We start from the raw sequence: 17,992 nt of genomic DNA on the forward strand, positions 1-17,992 counted from the left end.
TAGCTTGGGGGACGATATGGGAAGCTGGAGGATCGAACCACGGTCCATCCTAGGCTAGTGTGCGCAAGGCCTTAGCCCGTCCCACTTTTCTGTTGTGTTTTGGAGCCACACATGACAATTATCACGGTTCACTCTTGGCCCTGGCAGATTCTGAAGCCATGAGTAGTCCCAGATCAAACACAAATCAGCTGCATGCAAGCAAGTTATTCATAGTTGGGTTTTAATCATGCAATGTTTCAGGACCAATTCCATCACCATTGTTCCAAAGTCCATTCCATTCACCCGCCACTTTCTTCTTCTACTTACAAACTTAGTAGGCCTATTTTTAAATTTGACTGCTAAAGTTTGAGCCTCATGTTTGCACTGCTGCTGACTCTGGCTTGCATATTGAGTTCTGTCCTTTTTTAAACCCACCAATGCAGCTTTATATTTATCTTCTTCTACTACTGGAGAAAGGAATTCCTTTTCTTCTCCGAAGTGTACTATGGAATCTAAAGTGTTCTTGATAATAATCATTAAAGCATTGTATTTCTTCATGCAGTTATTCTAAATACCGCATATATATGTGATATCATCCTGTGTTTACCCTTCTTTATCCTTACTTTTATAGTTTAAAATTTTTAATTGTGCATATTTGATCCATACCCAGAAGTGCCCAAGGCTTATTCCTGACATACTTGTAGGACTATTTGGGCTGATGATGATTACATTTGCCTCAGCTGCATATAAGGCAAGCACTCTATCATTGTACTGTCACTCCTAAGACCAGAAACAATATTTTAAGTGAATATTTGAAAGGGAAACTATTGCCAAGATATTGGCAAATGCTTTCTCTTTGGGCAATACGTTTTTCCTGCAAACAAAAATAATATATTTTCAAGCCCTTGATAAATACTTATTCTTTCAAAAGAAAATTTAGCAAACTCTTAAATAAAATTTGGATGCATGAAAAGAAACTTGTAAATTGACTTTTTTCTGATGAATATTTTTGATATTCATTTTAATTAATTGTGTATTAAATTTTCTCTAGAGAAACAAAGTAGAGATTTACTTGTAGCTACTTTACATGTGAGTTCACATTTTCTGCTTTGACAATCCCTGCTTTATGAATTAGAGATACTTTCAACTGTAACGGTTAAATTTATTATTCCCTTTTTCAAGCTTGAGATGCTACCATAAACTTCCATGTTAAGTAACCTAAATTTTATCAGATATTCTCACTCTAAAAATAAAATTAATACAACAAAGCAGTTGCTTGTTGATTCTTGCGATGCGAGCATTTATTTTAGATTTTTACTGGGTAGAGGTGAGAGATAGGGTGGCAGTACTCATTAGTTATGTGAGCTATCTCCTACTTCATCTGCCTTTGATAGTTGCTAAAAGTGATGTTTTAACAGGGTAGTCAATAAAATAAAATATAATTTTGGTCAATTATTTATTTATAATACATGTATGTTAATGAATGTCTCAGTTTACCAGAACATCATCAAACAGTCAGTAAGAGCTTAAGCAACTATCCAGAAAGAGCAATGTAGCTTGCTTATGAATAACCATTGCAAATTGTCAGCCAAATTTTAAAAAGAAGGTGACTTTATCTGTATAAAAGTTAACATTAGTGGTTAGAGTGTTAGTAAAGCAGTTAGCGTGCTTAATTTGTATGTATCAGACCTAGATTTTATTCCCAGCATCGGATAAGATTCCAGAGTCTGCCAGTAGTGACTCTTAAATGAAGAATCACAAGTAAACCCTGAGGGCCCAGAGATAGCACAGTGGAGTTTGCTTTGCAAGCAGCCAATCCAGGACCAAAGGTGGTTGGTTCAAATCCCGGTGTCCCATATGGTCCCCCGTGCCTGCCAGGAGCTATTTCTGAGCAGACAGCCAGGAGTAACCCCTGAGCACCGCTGGGTGAGGCCCAAAACCAAAACCAAAAAAAAAAAAAAAAACCAAGTAAACCCTGAGTACTGCCAGATGTGGCAGAACTGATGAGATGATACCATAAACTTCTATATTAAGTAACCTAAATCTTATCCGATATTCTCACTCTAAACAAACTAATACAACAAAGTAGTTACTTGTTGACGCTTGTAGCAAAACTTAGCAATCTGCTGCTAGGTTTTATTTATGATAAAATAAAAGTAATATTACTGTCCTTCTTCCCTATCATTACTGACATAAGTCTTAGTTTTGTAGATTTTTTCCTAATAGACAAGTCTTTAAAAATTAACCTTATGAATATTTTATTTGTATTACTATAATATCATTATTATTTTATCTTATTACTCACCAGTAATAATTAAATATTAAATCATTAAATATTAAATCATTAAAATATTGATCCTGGAAATTATAAAATTTTCATTGCAGAGGACATTGCTATTAATTTTACATTGTATAGTCAATAGGAGAGTTTTTATACAAATAGTTATTTTACTGATCAGTAGTTTATGTAGTTAAAGTGAATTTCAGTGCAAATATTTTATATTTAATTCCTATTAAAGAACTATAATGTAAGAAGAAAAATAGTAGTGGTTTCATAAGTTGAAACAAAAAAGATTAAGTTATTCAAAACATTATGTTTTGTAGACATTTGAATTGCCAATTACTTCTCCATTGATAGAACCATGTAAAATAATCAAGTGATTGAAAAAAATTTGTAAAGCATATGTATTCATCAGCATCATGATACAGATTATCTTCAAAGATTAAAAGAAAAACAAAACGGGCCTGGAGAGATAGCACAGCGGCGTTTGCCTTGCAAGCAGCCGATCCAGGACCAAAGGTGGTTGGTTCGAATCCCGGTGTCCCATATGGTCCCCCGCGCCTGCCAGGAGCTATTTCTGAGCACATAGCCAGGAGTAACCCCTGAGCAATGCCGGGTGTGGTCCAAAAAACAAAAAAAAAAAAAGAAAAACAAGACATATTTTTTCCTAGTTACTTTGTTCCCTCATCACCTTTTTGGTGCTATTAATGGTTATTTTATTGATTTCCTTTATTTTGTAAATCCTTATGCTTTAGAAAGAATAATTGTATTGAAGAATAAAGTTATTTATAATTAATGATAAGGCAAATATTTAACATTAAGTAATTTTCAATTTCTTTGAATTGCATATGAATTTCTTCTTTGAAAATGTCTATTCCCGGGCCCGGAGAGATAGCACAGTGGTGTTTGCCTTGCAAGCAGCCGATCCAGGACCAAAGGTGGTTGGTTCAAATCCCGGTGTCCCATATGGTCCCCCGTGCCTGCCAGGAGCTATTTCTGAGCAGACAGCCAGGAGTAACCCCTGAGCACTGCCGGGTGTGGCCCAAAAACCAAAAAAAAAAAAAAAAAAAAAAAAGAAAATGTCTATTCCCATTTTTGGATGGAATTAGATTTTTTTTTAATTTTTCTTTTCTTTTTTTTGGCTAAGCTTTATTAGTAAGTTGTATATTATAGTTTTGTTTGTTCTTTATTAAAAAATAAGGCTCCTTGGGCCGGAGAGATAGCATGGAGGTAAGGTGTTTGCCTTTTATGCAGAAGGTTTGAATCCCATATGGTCCCCTGCACCTGCCAGGAGTGATTTCTGAGCATGGAGCTAGGAGTAACCCCTGAGTACTACTGGGTATGACCCAAAAACCAATAAATAAATAAATAAATAAATAAATAAATAAATAAATAAATAAATAAATAAATAAATAAATAAAAATAAGGCTCCTTTATTCATTGATTCTTTGTATTATTTTCTTTATCTCTACACTGATTTTTGTTCTGGTTATTATTTCTTTTCTTGATGTGTGTTGTTGGCTTTTCAGATATTTAAGATTTCTTCTATTTTTATATAGGGTGTCTTGCTGTGAGTTTTCTTCAATTAATGATTTGTGTTTCTCATAGATTTCAGTAGGTTGTTTCTTTATCATCATTATTCTGAACTAATTTCTATTTTTTATTTTCTATTTTATTTGATGTTATTAAGCAGAATATTTAAAAATCTCCAGTCGTTAAAGTTTCTCAACATCTTTTTTTTCTGGACTGGAATGGCTAGCAATTTTTATTTAATTTGACAAGCCTAAGGTTAAAAAGCATAGGCAATAAGTTTTACTGGTTAATAAAAAGCAATTCTAGCAATCCATTGTTAATTAATATACTAAACCAAGTTGAAAATCATTTTACTGAAAGTAAAATATTTAGAGAAAAAATAGACATTTATACAAAATTATAAAATGCTGTAGTAAGTGCATTACAAAGAAAGCATTAACTTATTTTAATTTATAAAGCCAGGTAAAGCCTTATAATGTTTTAAGTGGGAATTGAAATGTGCAAAAATGTATAAACATTCTACAAAAAATGGTCTTTTTCCTCCCCTGAGTCTACTAAAGCTATGAAACATAAGGTGATAAAGGAGGAAAGTAGAGATTTGGGGATTCCTTAAGGGCATTTCCTTTCTACACAATGCTTCCCTCCTACTTCATATTCTTGTTTGGAAATCCACATTTGCTGAAAGTTACCCAAAGAAGCTGGAATGGATCTGCCATTCCACGAACTAAAACTTTATACCACTTCTGTGTTATTTGCAATCAATTTCAACCACATACTTGGGGGAGTTTTCTGGAAGAGCTCTCTGTTCAGTCTGTCAGTGAAGCTCTGTATTAGCGTGTTTCCTCTGCCACGATCACACTCCCATAGAGACCTGGTCAAATATCAATATCACAGATCCCAGCGCTTGTCCCAACAACATGACTAATTCCCAACATTGTATTTCTTGATAATCCCTTTTCTTTGGAAGGATCAAATAATCTCCTCGAGAATCTTCAATAGTTCTGTATCAAAGTCACAATTGTAGCCATTGGGGAATTCATAATGAACTTTTGGCATCTGTGCAGCTATTTGCTCATCATAAGTCGAATCTGATACTTGAAGTACTGAAGCTTGAAAATCCTGGAGAACACAATTACCCAGGTAATTGTGCCATGATCTTGTAACCTGTGGCAATTTCTCTTTTCTTTTCCAGTTTGCTGGAGATCCTTCAAGAACAGCTTGTTTTGAGGCGACCATATATGGAGGAATCAATTCTATATTCATTCCATGGAAAAGTTCTCTGCATTGCATAGTAATAAAGTCACCAGCAATAGGTAACTTCACAATGGCTTGCTGAAGCACATAGCCATCGTGGACTGGAATTGCAGTGGTATGAGTGGCTCCTCTATCCAAACTCAGGCCCTTGGCAAATGCTGTCAAAACTGCAGTTTTGCAAAGGAAGAACGCAGGGATGTTATAGTGTTCGAACATTAACTCTGTGAGCTTCTCTCTTTTGGCTCTAGTATTCCCAGGTGCCTGTAACATGAGGATAGGATGCAGGCTGGCTTCTGATTTGACATGCCTCTTGTAGGTATGATCCAAAATCGCCTGGAAACTATCTCAATCTTCAACCATACCATTTTTAGTGGTGAAATGGCCTCTGCATTCTCCCTTGGTACACGAAGGGCATTGGTATCTATGTAGTATGTGGGGCCACCCTGTTTGCCTTTATTATCATCTATTTCCATCAGTGTGCTTCCATCATCTCTATCTACTACCACACGAATAGCTGTGGGGAAATCCACTTTGGAACAATCTTCACTAGCATAACCCACTCTCACAGTTTAGAATCCAATGTCAAAAACAAGGGCTCCAACTTCATCTCCCGTGTACAAGCTGTCGCTCATGGCTGCTGTTGGCCCGGGTCCTGGGCTAAGGACCACCAAGTGAAGCGTCTACCACAGCAGTGACTGAGGGTCCCGAGAAGCAGTCATCCTTTAATCCCCCAGACTTTCCAAGAGGCTTCCAGCCACCTGGAGCACATCCACACTTGCTGACATCTTTTTTACAATCTATACAGATATAGATATAGATATTTGTGACATTGATGGGATGTCTGATAGGATGTTTGGTATAATTCTTATATTTGTGGATTTTTGCAATATAGACATTGTTCTAGAATATTATATATTCTAAAAATGTTCTGTATACACCAGGTAAAATATATATATTCAACTTTTTTGACAATGGAAGACCCTGTATAAGTCCATTAGACCCAGCTCTTGTAGTTGCTCATTTAGGTCCCTTATATCCTTCCTGATATTCTCCCTAAAGGGTCTAGTCAGTGGCACAAATAGCACTTTGATATATCTCACTATTAGCATGGTTCCAAACATGTGTTTCTCAAGGTTTCTTAGCAAAAACTTTCCTAATTTTCTGATACATTTGATACATATGTTTTGATTAGAGTGAGTACTTTTTCATTTATTACTCCTCTGGTCAGTAAGTAGTGTCCATCCTTGTCTCTAATTATTTCTTGAGATAGAATGCATTTCAATCTGATATAAATATGGTCTTCCCGGTCATTTTTGTTTGTCTGTTTTGTTTCCTGCTGGCTTATATAATTGTTTCCATCCTTTTACTTTGAGTTTGTGCCTATCCTAAGATTTTAGATGTGTTTCCAATAAGTAGTAAATGGGTTTGTTTGGTTCTTGATGCCTCTTAATGGGAGAATTTAACCCATTGGCATTCGAGGAAACTATTGATTAAAGTCAGACCGTCATGCCATTCATTATATTTTGTATTGATGTTGCTGTTACAATTGATTATTTCATTCCTATAATTAGCTTTCAGTAGTCAATTTAAAGTTGGTTTGGATTTTAGGAATGTTTCAAGTTATTTTTTGTCTGAATGTTTTTATCCCCACCTCCAATATAAATAAGAGGTTTGCTGGACAGTGAATTCTAGTTTGAACATTTCTTTCATTCAGTAATTGGAATATGTCATTCTACTTTTTCATGCCTGGACAATTTTGTATGGGAGATCTGGTATGACACATGTTCTTTCCTCTTTACTTAAGGCTTTTCTTCTCTATTATTGCTTGAGAAGTCCATCTCTCTTTGCTATTTGCCTTTTTGATTACACTATGAGCTGCTGTTGTGTTTTTTGTTTTGTTTTGTTTTGTTTTGTATTTTGTTTTTGCACTCTTTCACCTTTGTATTTGTGCAGTTGCCTCTTTCTAGATAGTGGGGAGTTATCTGCTACTATCTATATTCACTGCTTAGCCTTTCTTTTTATTCTCCCCTTCTATTCCTATAATTTGGAGATGATTTCTCCTGTCTTTGTTCATTAAATACATTATAGTTTCTTCCATTCTTTTTCTTTTTGTCTTTTGACTTTTTATCAACATTGACTTGTCATTTGTCTGCAAGTTTTTCTATACAGTTATCCCCCTTTGCGATTATGATACTATGGCTTATCAACAATACTTTTGTTATTTCAATTCCATTTGTATGGATTCTATCATTTTTTTAATGAATTATTCTTTGAGTTGGTTAAATTGTTAATCTGTTGATTGCTTAATTCCACTGGCTAGTGCTTCCTTGATTTCTGTTGTTAAAGCATTAAGTGTTGATTTTAGATTCTCATGGAACAGGCTCGGGCATTTTGATGGGATTGGAAATTTGCCTAAGTTATTCTCTCTATTTGCAACTATAGTTGATCTCCATAATTTTCCCATTATATATACTGTGTATTTTGCAGGTTGGAATGTTAGAGTTTCAAGGTCTCCATTACTTAAGAAAGTGATCTATTTGGTTATACAAAAGGTGTCTACTAATATATCTATCTTTCAAGTTATTTTTCTAAAAAATCAAGAGTTATTTGAGTGTGCTGAAAATAAAAGCTGCCAACTTACTTCTTTGTGTAGTCAACATAGTTTGAGGCTGTATATTGTCTGAAAGAAAGAAGCCAGGGCCTCCTGCCTGAAAATAGAATAAAAAATTGGAATGTCTGCAGTTTGGGGATGAGAGATCAGATGGAATTTAGGACAAATGACTCTTAGAAATAGTGCTTGAGTACTAGGAGCACTGGTCAAGTTGGGAGCCTGTGGGGGATACAAATTTAGCTCCAGCTCTTCAGATGGACACACCTGGGTTGTGAGAGCAGAAAGACATCAGGACAGGTCATTGTCTAAGACTAGAACTTGGCATAACCAATCAGATAACATAGTTGGGAACACATAACGCATATACATACAGGTCATGAGTTATTGAAGTTTCCTTTCTAGAAGATAAAGACATTACTGAGAGGAGATTTTACTAGAAGGTGCTGTTCAATATGCTACTCTACTGTTAGAAATTTTTACTTATCATCATGGATAAAGAGCTGTTTTAGACATTTCTTATTGTAATAATGGGGAGTTGTATTTCAGCATTTTTAATAATAAAATAGAGTAAATATGGATGGATTTGCTTATATTTTCCCTCTGCAATATTTTCAAATAACAATTATAATATTTTTACAGCATGAACAAAAAATACGTATTCTGGAGAGTAACAATATTTGATATTCTTTATTTTTTTTTACTCTGAGATACTTCCAAAGTGAAAACTAATGATTGCCATTACATTATTATCAGTAGGTAAATATTAATTTATGCACAGAAAATCTTATTAAAACAAAAGGCAAGATAAACTAATCAAAATCCACTAAATACTGATCACTAGGTGAATAATTATAGGGGAAAAATAAATAGTTCTATTTCATATTATTTAATGCCAATCTATTATTGTTTACTTTGATATATAATTAAACATTTGGCATAAATCTCATGTTTACTTGATATTTCAACTGCAGTTTAAACTTTCATTTTTGATTTAGGAATATGACATTTCCACAATTAATGCCTAGAATTATATATTTATTAAAAATTAATTTTCTAAAGTATCCTCTCATATTGTTATATTATTTCTAACATAATTGCATGCACACTAACCTTGCCTGTTGTGCTGTGACCTTATGACTACTTTTCTTTGAATCTAAAATCTATTATTCCTTTTAATGAGGTGATTAGTTTTCTTGTTGCATTAAGTAAATTCCTTATTTATATTAAATATTTCTCTGCTATGAGATAATAATCTGCTATGAAGAAATATTTTACTTTCAGATTTATTTTTGCTTAAGTAAGAATTTTTCTCATGGTGCAAGAGTTTTGTAGTTTCATAAAATTTTATTTGGTTTGTTATATTTACCAATGAAATAAAAACATTAAAGATATTCTGATACCAATTTCAAAGTGTCTTATCTATTTCCTTTATGAATTTTAGGAATTTGTGTCTAGCATCTAAAATTAATATATTTTGGTTGTTTGTTTTGGGGAACTTCAGAGTTTACTCCTGACTCTGAACTCAGGGTCTCCTGGTGTTGTTCATGCAATCATAGGTGGTACTGGGATTAAACTTGGGCTGAACCCATGTAAAACGAATGCCCTACTTGGTGTAATATCACTCTAGCTTCCTAAATTGAATACATGTTGAATTAACTATTGATTATGATTTGAAATACTGCTATCCAGTACTACAGTATTTCACATGACTAAACAGATTTCAAAACACTATTTGTTGAGAAATTTTTTTCTATCATTGTAAGCTGTCAATTTATATATTTAATTCAAAAAAATTATTATTTCTATGTTAAATTATAACTAACACTGACAAGTAGACAGCATAAAACATTATCAAGTTTAACATAAAACTTTTGTGTATGAGGCACTGAATTCACGTAAAACTCTTTATTTCTTTTATAAAAAAACTATTTCAACATCTGTTTTTCATGATCCATCACAACAACCAGTACAAAACACTGAACATTCAAAACATAACAAGTACTTCCATGATTAAATGTCCCTGTGCACAGGAAATCCTTTGAACCTGATTGGCTGAGCACATGTATATGTCCTCTCTCTTCATCTTTCTTTCTGTCTCTCTGTCTCTCTCTCTTCATCTCTCTCTGTCTGTCCTCTCTCCTTTCTCTCTCCTCTCTCCCTCTCCCTCTCCTCCTCCCCCTCCCTCCCCCCCCACTCTCTGTCAGTAGCTGCTCCCAGAAGGTTACTCTGTGACTCCACATACCTGTCCTCCTCCAGCCCCTCATTGCCACTGCCACCCCTGCTAGGTTGCAATTAGCAGGAATGAGACAGCAACAAGTATTGGCAAGTAAGTGTATTCTCTAGTGATGTGATTCACTAGTATCAGGATGATGTTTATCTCATAGGAACTCAAAGGGATAATGGAAGAATTCCAATATCTTGAGTTTAATATCTTTTCATTGAATTTTAGCATCACTCAGATGTAAATCTATCTGGAATCTGGGCATAAGATTTTTATTAAAATGAAGATTTTGGATTACTCACTCAAGAAATCACACATGAAAGTAAGTATTAAGGTTTATATGAAGAGGGACTAGAGAAATAGTATGGTGGGTAGGTGTTTGCCATGCACTTGACCAATTCAGGTTATTTGATACCCATTTTGCTTCCCTGAACCTTTCCAAGGTGATTCATGGGAGTACACTGGAAAAACTGCCATGTATGGCTGCAAAACAAACAAAACGTCATGATGAAAGAAAAGGAGAGAAAACAGAGTCTGCTGAACTGAACTTCAGACTTCTTTCAAATTCAGAAGGGGATATTTGGGGCCGGAGCGATGGCACAGCTGTTGGGCTTTTGCCTTGCACACAGCTGACTCACGACGGACCTGGGTTCGATCCCCGGAGTCCCATATAGTACCCCCTGCCAGGAGCGATTTCTGAACACAGACAGGAATAACCCCTGAGCGTCACCGGGTGTGACCCCAGCCCCCCCCCAAAGGGAGGATATTTATTCAGATAACTAGATGTAAACTCTGTTATTTTTTTTTTTTTTTGGTTTTTGGGCCACACCCGTTTGATGCTCAGGGGTTACTCCTGGCTATGCGCTCAGAAATCGCCCCTGGCTTGGGGGAACCATATGGGACGCCGGGGGATCGAACCGCTGTCCGTTCCTTGGCTAGCGCTTGTAAGGCAGGCACCTTACCTCCAGCGCCACCGCCCGGCCCCGTAAACTCTGTTATTATCAAAAAAAATGCTATTAAAAACTCACTTAAAGACAAATAGGATCAGATTACTAGTCAATAAGAAAATAGCAAAGTCCATGGAGAGAAAAATAAGAGAAAGCCCAAGAAATAAAGAGCAACATGACACCTAAATCTACATAAAATAACAATAAATTTCTTTATATCAATAATTTCACTAAATCTCAGTGGCATAAAAAATGCAGTCATAAACTGGAAAGTCTTTTGAAAACTTTGGAAAACTCCAGAGCTCCAAAATAGCTAGTTCACGCTCAACCTGTTCTGAGAGTCAAATTGTTTGCTCAGGAGAGAGTTACTGCTACCTACATAATATATCTAAAATTTTCTTTCTTCTTGTTCTTCCAATAGAACAATAATAAATTATTCTATTTTGCTTTCCTATTTGTCTACTCACTTTCTAATTTTGTTTATTTTACTTTCTTTCCCTGAGTAGACAAAACGAAACTTGGTCTTTTTATTTGATTTTGCACTACCTAAAATCACATTTAGACAAAATGTCCTCGTTAGGATTTTTTCACCAAGTCTTGAGGGATCAGATCTTAATTCTATACCTTTAGCTCTTTTAGATCATGTTTGTTTGTTTTGGGGTAATATCTGTAAGTACTCGGGGGTTTCCCCTGGCTCTGTACTCAGAAATCACTTCATCACTCCTGAAGGATCAGGAGATTATATGTAATAGCAGGGTATAAACCCTGGTCAGTTATATGCAAAGCAAGAACTCTACCATTTCTCTAGGCCACAGACCTTGCTTTTTCTATTAGCTTCATGTCTCAAGTTTCTGAAACTGATAAGCAATTTAAGAAGCAAGTTGTAAAAGACATCTTTTTTTTTTTTTCTGTTCCTCTAAGAAGAATTGTCCTCCTTCGCCTCTTAATTTATTACTACTTATTTATATTATCGTAAGTCTCTTATGACTATAAAAATGAATGTTTCTTTAGTACCCTGCTATTTTATTTTATTTTCCCAAATCTTGGGAAACACATCCTCCTGCTTTTTTCACAGAGATTTTCTTTTTTTATTATTATTTATTTATTTTTGGTTTTTGGGTCACACCCAGCAGCACTTGGGTTACTCCTGGCTCTACGCTCAGAAATCACTCCTGGCAGGCTCTGGGGATGCTGGGTTCCGAACCACCATCCTTCTGTCTGCATGCAAGACAAACACCCCACCTCTCTGCCATCTCTCCAGCCCCAAGATTTTCTATGTTCTTAAGGAGAAAGTTATGATAGAGTTTTGGATTAACTTTACCATGAAAATATCTTCTATGGTATTATTTCTTTAATTTTGTGTTTTGCTTAAACACATAAAAGATTTGAACTAAACAACTACCCTAACAAGGAGTAAACCTACGTTTATAGACAGCATACTTTCAGAAGTCATGTATTGCCATTTCCTTTAGAGTTTATTGATTATACAGTTAGTGATACAAATAGTTATATAGATCTATGCACTAATCTGTTATGCATTAATCTGTGCAGTTATGCAATTAGATAAATATAACTAGGTTTATGGAGGAAGAAGAATTTATGACACTTTAGTGGATAAACTGGAGTAAGGATAATTATTGTACATTGGTCTTTAAATATTAGATTCTGAATGTATTCATATTTGTAACTTTTAATATCATATATCACCTGATTTTAGTCAAAAGGCCAAGAAGCGATAACTTTTAATATCATATATCAACCTTACTTGACTAAGATGCTTTCAAGATAGCTGGCAAGGTATTTCTACAACTACAAATGAGGATATTACTGGAAGAAATGATTTTTAACTCAGTAGACTGAGTAAATATACTTCCACCATTTTGGGTAGAAATATAATTATGACAAAAGGGAGAAGAAAAAATTAACTTCTTTGTTAGAGCTGGGACATAATCTCCTGCAGATGGAAATAAATGTTCTGATTATTTAGCTTCCAAATTTAGACTAAGACAATATAATTATTCTTAGGTTCTTAGTCTTTCTGACTAGACTAGTCATTGACTTTTCTGGTTCTTTAGGCAGTATTTTCATTTTTATTTATTTTGGGGTGGGGGGTTGGGTCACACCTGGAGGTGCTCAGTGGTTACTCCTGGCTCTGTGCTCAGAAATCGCTCCTGGCAGGCACAAGGGATCAAATGAGATGCCAGGATTCAAACCAACACCCATCCTGGATCAGCTGCTTGCAAGGCAAATAAATGCCTTACCGCTGTGCTATCTCTCAGGCCCAAGGCAGTTTTTAATAATTAAGAGACTTTCTTATTCTCCACAAAAGACTTGTTCTATATAACACATTCCTTCTTCATCTATCAACCATCTATTATCTATATATTTAAGTGGTTTTATCTATTACTTTTCTATGTACTCTTGATTTTACATCTGAGAGTAATACCAAATATAGCTGTTATGTTTTTTAAAAGTAATTAGAAAAGTAATTTGAGTTTTTATAAAGTTTCCATAGATAACATGGAATATTATTTTCTACAAAATCTAGTTAAAATGACTTTCCAATTGAGGGTATGAAACTTAAACATTAAAGTGAAAATTCATGTTTTTTATCTTAAATTTTAAGGGCTGTGTCAAAGTAAATTAACAGCAAGATATATTGGAAACAAGAAGTCTTTGGGTTTGAGTGACTCTAATTTACCAAAATATTTATATATCTAAGATGATATATTTTATGGAGTCTTTATGTTTTCCCTAGTCTGAAAAAAATAGTCACACTGACAAGTAAAAGAAATAGTAGCCAGAGTAAAAAACCTTGTGTGAATGTCTCAGAATAAGCACTAGCTATAGATTTATGCCCTATTGCATGGTCTTTGATAGTTATATATATTTTTGCTTTACATTAGAAATTTTTGTTTTCAACAGTCTGTGACATTCCGCAAGTAGCTTCAACTAAATACCACATTTATAACTCTTGTAACAATCAATATTGAAAGGCAAATAAAGTGGTATTTATGGAAACTGAACTCTATATAATGAATAGTTCATCAAATCATTAAATAATGCTTTACTTACATTGAAATTGTTCTCTAGTTCTTTAATATTCTCTTAGGTTATTTATTATGCTTTTAAAATATATACTATTTATTTTTAGTTGATGAGTACACCTGGCTATGCTCAATGCTTACTCCTGGTTCTGCACTTAGAGATCACTTCTGGTGGATTCTGGGGACCATATGGAATACAAAAGGCTAAACTCTGGCCAGCTACTTGCAAGGCAATCATCTTACCTATGGTACTATTTTTTCCTCTTCTTATTTTAATTTTAGAAGAAATGATATTACTATTATATTTAGATTCTAAAAACTTCTGAGACTTGTGCAAGCCTTTTTTTTTAATATCAACGGTACTTAATCTTTTTTATTGCAGTTTAGGATAGTATTGAAATAAAATACATTTAGGTTTCCATGGTAGGGTTTTATGCTAATTTTGTGTCATATATTATTTCACTGGATTAAAAATGTCCTAAAACATAGAGAATTTTAACCAAATAGTGAAGAAAAATAACCAAATTACCGCCCACTTAAATAAAATAAACTTCATCCTGTTCATTGTTTCTCAGAGTGGTTGATACAAACACTGAAGAAGAATGCTGGAATATTTCATGGTAATGATTGCAGCCTTAAGTAAAAAAAAAAAAATCAGAGATTGTTTTCTTATAAAAAGAGATCACAAAACAAAATGTGTTTAGAAACTTATTTAGTTAGTAAAGAGATTTGAAACATGAAGTGAAAATTAGGAGATGAGAAATAATATATGCTGGACCATATTTGTGACTTACCCATTAGTCGGACTAAAAACCTAAATTCCATCCACCATAAGATATTGGGAAGAGTTATACTTCAGTGATTTAAAATAGTTTCTCAAAAAAAAATAGAACAATAGTACAATCAATTTGGATTCTATCCTCAGCTCCCTGATATGATCTCAAGTACCAAAGAGTGATACCTGAGCATAGAACCAGGAGTAAAGACTAAGCACTACTGGATGTGGCCCTCAAACCAACATTTTAAAAAAGCCAAATGAGCAGAAATGGGTGATATTCAAATCTGGAAAAGCGACATTATTTATCCTTTATTAGTAAAGTTATTTTAAAATGAAAGTAAAGGAAAATTAACAATTGAGAGTAAAATGATTACAGTTGTACAAAAATTTTGAAATGTCAAACACGTTTGAATAAGAAGAACATAATTGTAGAGATTTGATGATATTATCTTAATTGCTTGTGAAAACTCAGTTTCTAAGCATGCAGAGAGGACTTGATTTTAAGCACAGTGTACTGTTATTGCTGGTTCCTAGACTACAAGCTTGAGCAATATAAAATAACTGTATAGTTAATGTTATACAAATTGAAACTATAATAGCCATATATTTAATTCTTTGGATGTGTGTGGAAAAGACAGAGAGTGACTCATCATAGGGTAAACTCCTCGGACCCCAAGCTGGTGCAAATAAAGTGATGGGATGCTGCCTATGGGTCTTTTACTGATTTGAGTCAAAGTTCAAATATATTTAAATCAAAAATGAAAATCACATATCACTTTAATTTTATTACTAAAATACTTCCCATTTTGTGGGTAAAATTTGAATGAGGAAGGAGTGAATAAAAGTAACAAATGTATACACCTAAATATGAGTTATTTACATGGGTGGAGATATATTACTAGAGTTAAAAAACTTGTTGACATCAGTTAGAATCCTGGGCACTATATTTGTCCCATGCACTCTGCCAGGGATCACTACTAAGTAGAGAGCTACGAATAGTCTCTAACTACTACTGGATGTGGATGAAAAGCTAGAAAATTAATTTTATCACAAATATAATAAGTACCAGCATTCAAAATATAGATGAGGTTCGGAATACAATTTAATTTTGTAATACTTATTTACATTTATTTTAATTTTAATTAAAATGAATATCAAAGAGAAAATATGGTAAAATATCAAAAGAAAATAGTACTTTGAACTATATTATTGACAGAGCACCAAATTGACATAGAGTACATAAAATGAAGTGGATTAATTGTTCTGTTATGCTTAAAAAGATAAAGTATGCTAATTTTGTTTAAGGTACTGTTTATCATATTTTATTATTATTGATGCCAGAGGCTTACAAGATTATTCTGCATTTCTTCTCACAAAGGTAAACAAAATTATTACAAGAGAGCAAATTTTTAAAAAAGGAGATACAAAATGCTCACTGGTTGTTTAAGTAATTTGTTAGTCTTCTGGGACAATGTTCATTTTACCCTGAAATACTTGCTGTCAAAAAGTTTGTCTTCAGAATCTATACTTTTTTTTGTTTATTGGCATTGACAGAATTATTACTACTACTAAAATATATGGGTCATTTTATGAAGATTATGTCCAGAATTTGTCAGTGTATACAATATAAAAGTTGCTACAGAATATTTAAGAAACAACTTTAAATATGACTTGAAAGAGCAATTCTGTGAAATTAGAACTGTCAGATTAAATGAATTTTTCACCAATGAAATAAATAGTTGCAGATGAAACAAGAATTAGCAGATACATTTTACCAATATCTTTGACAGTTTTAATAGAAATATCAATTTACATTTTGACATAATATTAAAGAAAGTCAGTGAAACAGGCCTGGTTGTATATGTGTGATATTTGAGAGAGAGAATAGTCTCCTTTCCATATAATTTACTTTTGAATCTTATATTTATATTTTCACATATATTTTGACACCACCAAATATATTGGCTATTTGAATCATCTGAGATTTCAAATACATTATAAACCAATTTTGATTTGAAGATACATATTCATGATCAGAATATTAAATAGCTGATTTTAATTCATCTTTACTTTGTAAAATATTCTACCTTGAGAAGCTTTCCAAATATATTTCCTCTAGGGATAATAAAATAATTAAATTGAGTCAAAGATAATTGTTAGGAGAGTAATTTAAAAGAATTAATTTACAAAATTAAGGATCCTAATTTGTTTGGAGTGCACCAAGAAAAATTAAAACAGAAAGCTCTACATTTTGTTTCTTTCCTTCTACATTTTGTTTCTCCATAAATGCTCTTTTTCTTTCTGAATAACAACCTATGATAACTGGACACATAATGAAATCCTGCTTGTAGAAAATATCTGATGTCTGTTATTTACAAATTGATATTTAATTTGCTATCGTAATGATATTTATTTTGGACCTTATTAAACAGATAAATTATATGATAATTCTGAAGAGTTAATGACCGAAGTCAACAATAGAAGCATTATTACTTTGCAAAGACAAATCTTAACTATTCTGTCTTCCTTCTTTAAAATTTCTATTCATTAATATATTTGTCTTTGTTAGAGATATTCCTTAGACATTGTTGTTATTGTCATTATTTATATCAACTAAAAGTCCTCTTCACTAAAATAAACTGTCCTTTTTTACAATTGTCTTTAGAGGTTCAAAATAAAGATAAAAACCACATGTCAAAGTAATGTAAATCTCAGTGCTTTTGATTTAAATTTAATGGCTTACTTATACTCTTATCCATCTATTTTGCCACTTTTTCTCTTTGTCAATTATATAGTATTCACAACAGGGAAAAATATTTTCTTTCTACCATTGCCACTTCTTGCTTCAGTGAAGAACCACTTGCTTGATTTGTGATTAATACAAAATGCAATTCCGTTCTGAAAAAGAACTGCCAGTCTTGTGTTCAAATATTTCAAGTAATAAGCTCTTAAACTTCATCTTTGATACCCAAAACTAAACTTTACAAAGAAAATAGAGCATTTCTAGGTTGGGATACGGTTCTGTTTGTACAGCATTAGTAATAGAGCTCTGCTTGAATTCACTTTGGAAATAAAACATCTAATTCTTCAGGAGATAAATCAAAAATAATCCCAAAGAAAGCAAATTATTAATTCAGAATGAACTTTTTGTCTTCATTTTTTATTTTTCACTTTAATGCTTTTTATTCAATGTAATATAAAAATAAATGAATAATCACTTAATCTCATCAAATAAATTTAATTTCATAATCAATATTTCACTCTTTATTGCCCTGACTGAGAATGTGAACTAACCAACATACCCTAAAGCATTGGGAAATAAATCAGGCACCAGAGCATGA

The 17,992-nt window shown here is 33.3% G+C and overlaps 1 pseudogene; it reads right to left on the minus strand.

Annotated features, from left to right (window-relative positions):
* Positions 1-4,402: 4,402 nt before the first annotated feature.
* On the minus strand, positions 4,403-5,679 carry LOC126030750 (actin-like protein 6A; annotated as a pseudogene).
* Positions 5,680-17,992: the final 12,313 nt, after the last annotated feature.

Source organism: Suncus etruscus, chromosome 15, assembly GCF_024139225.1.
Source record: "Suncus etruscus isolate mSunEtr1 chromosome 15, mSunEtr1.pri.cur, whole genome shotgun sequence".
NCBI lineage: Eukaryota > Metazoa > Chordata > Mammalia > Eulipotyphla > Soricidae > Suncus > Suncus etruscus.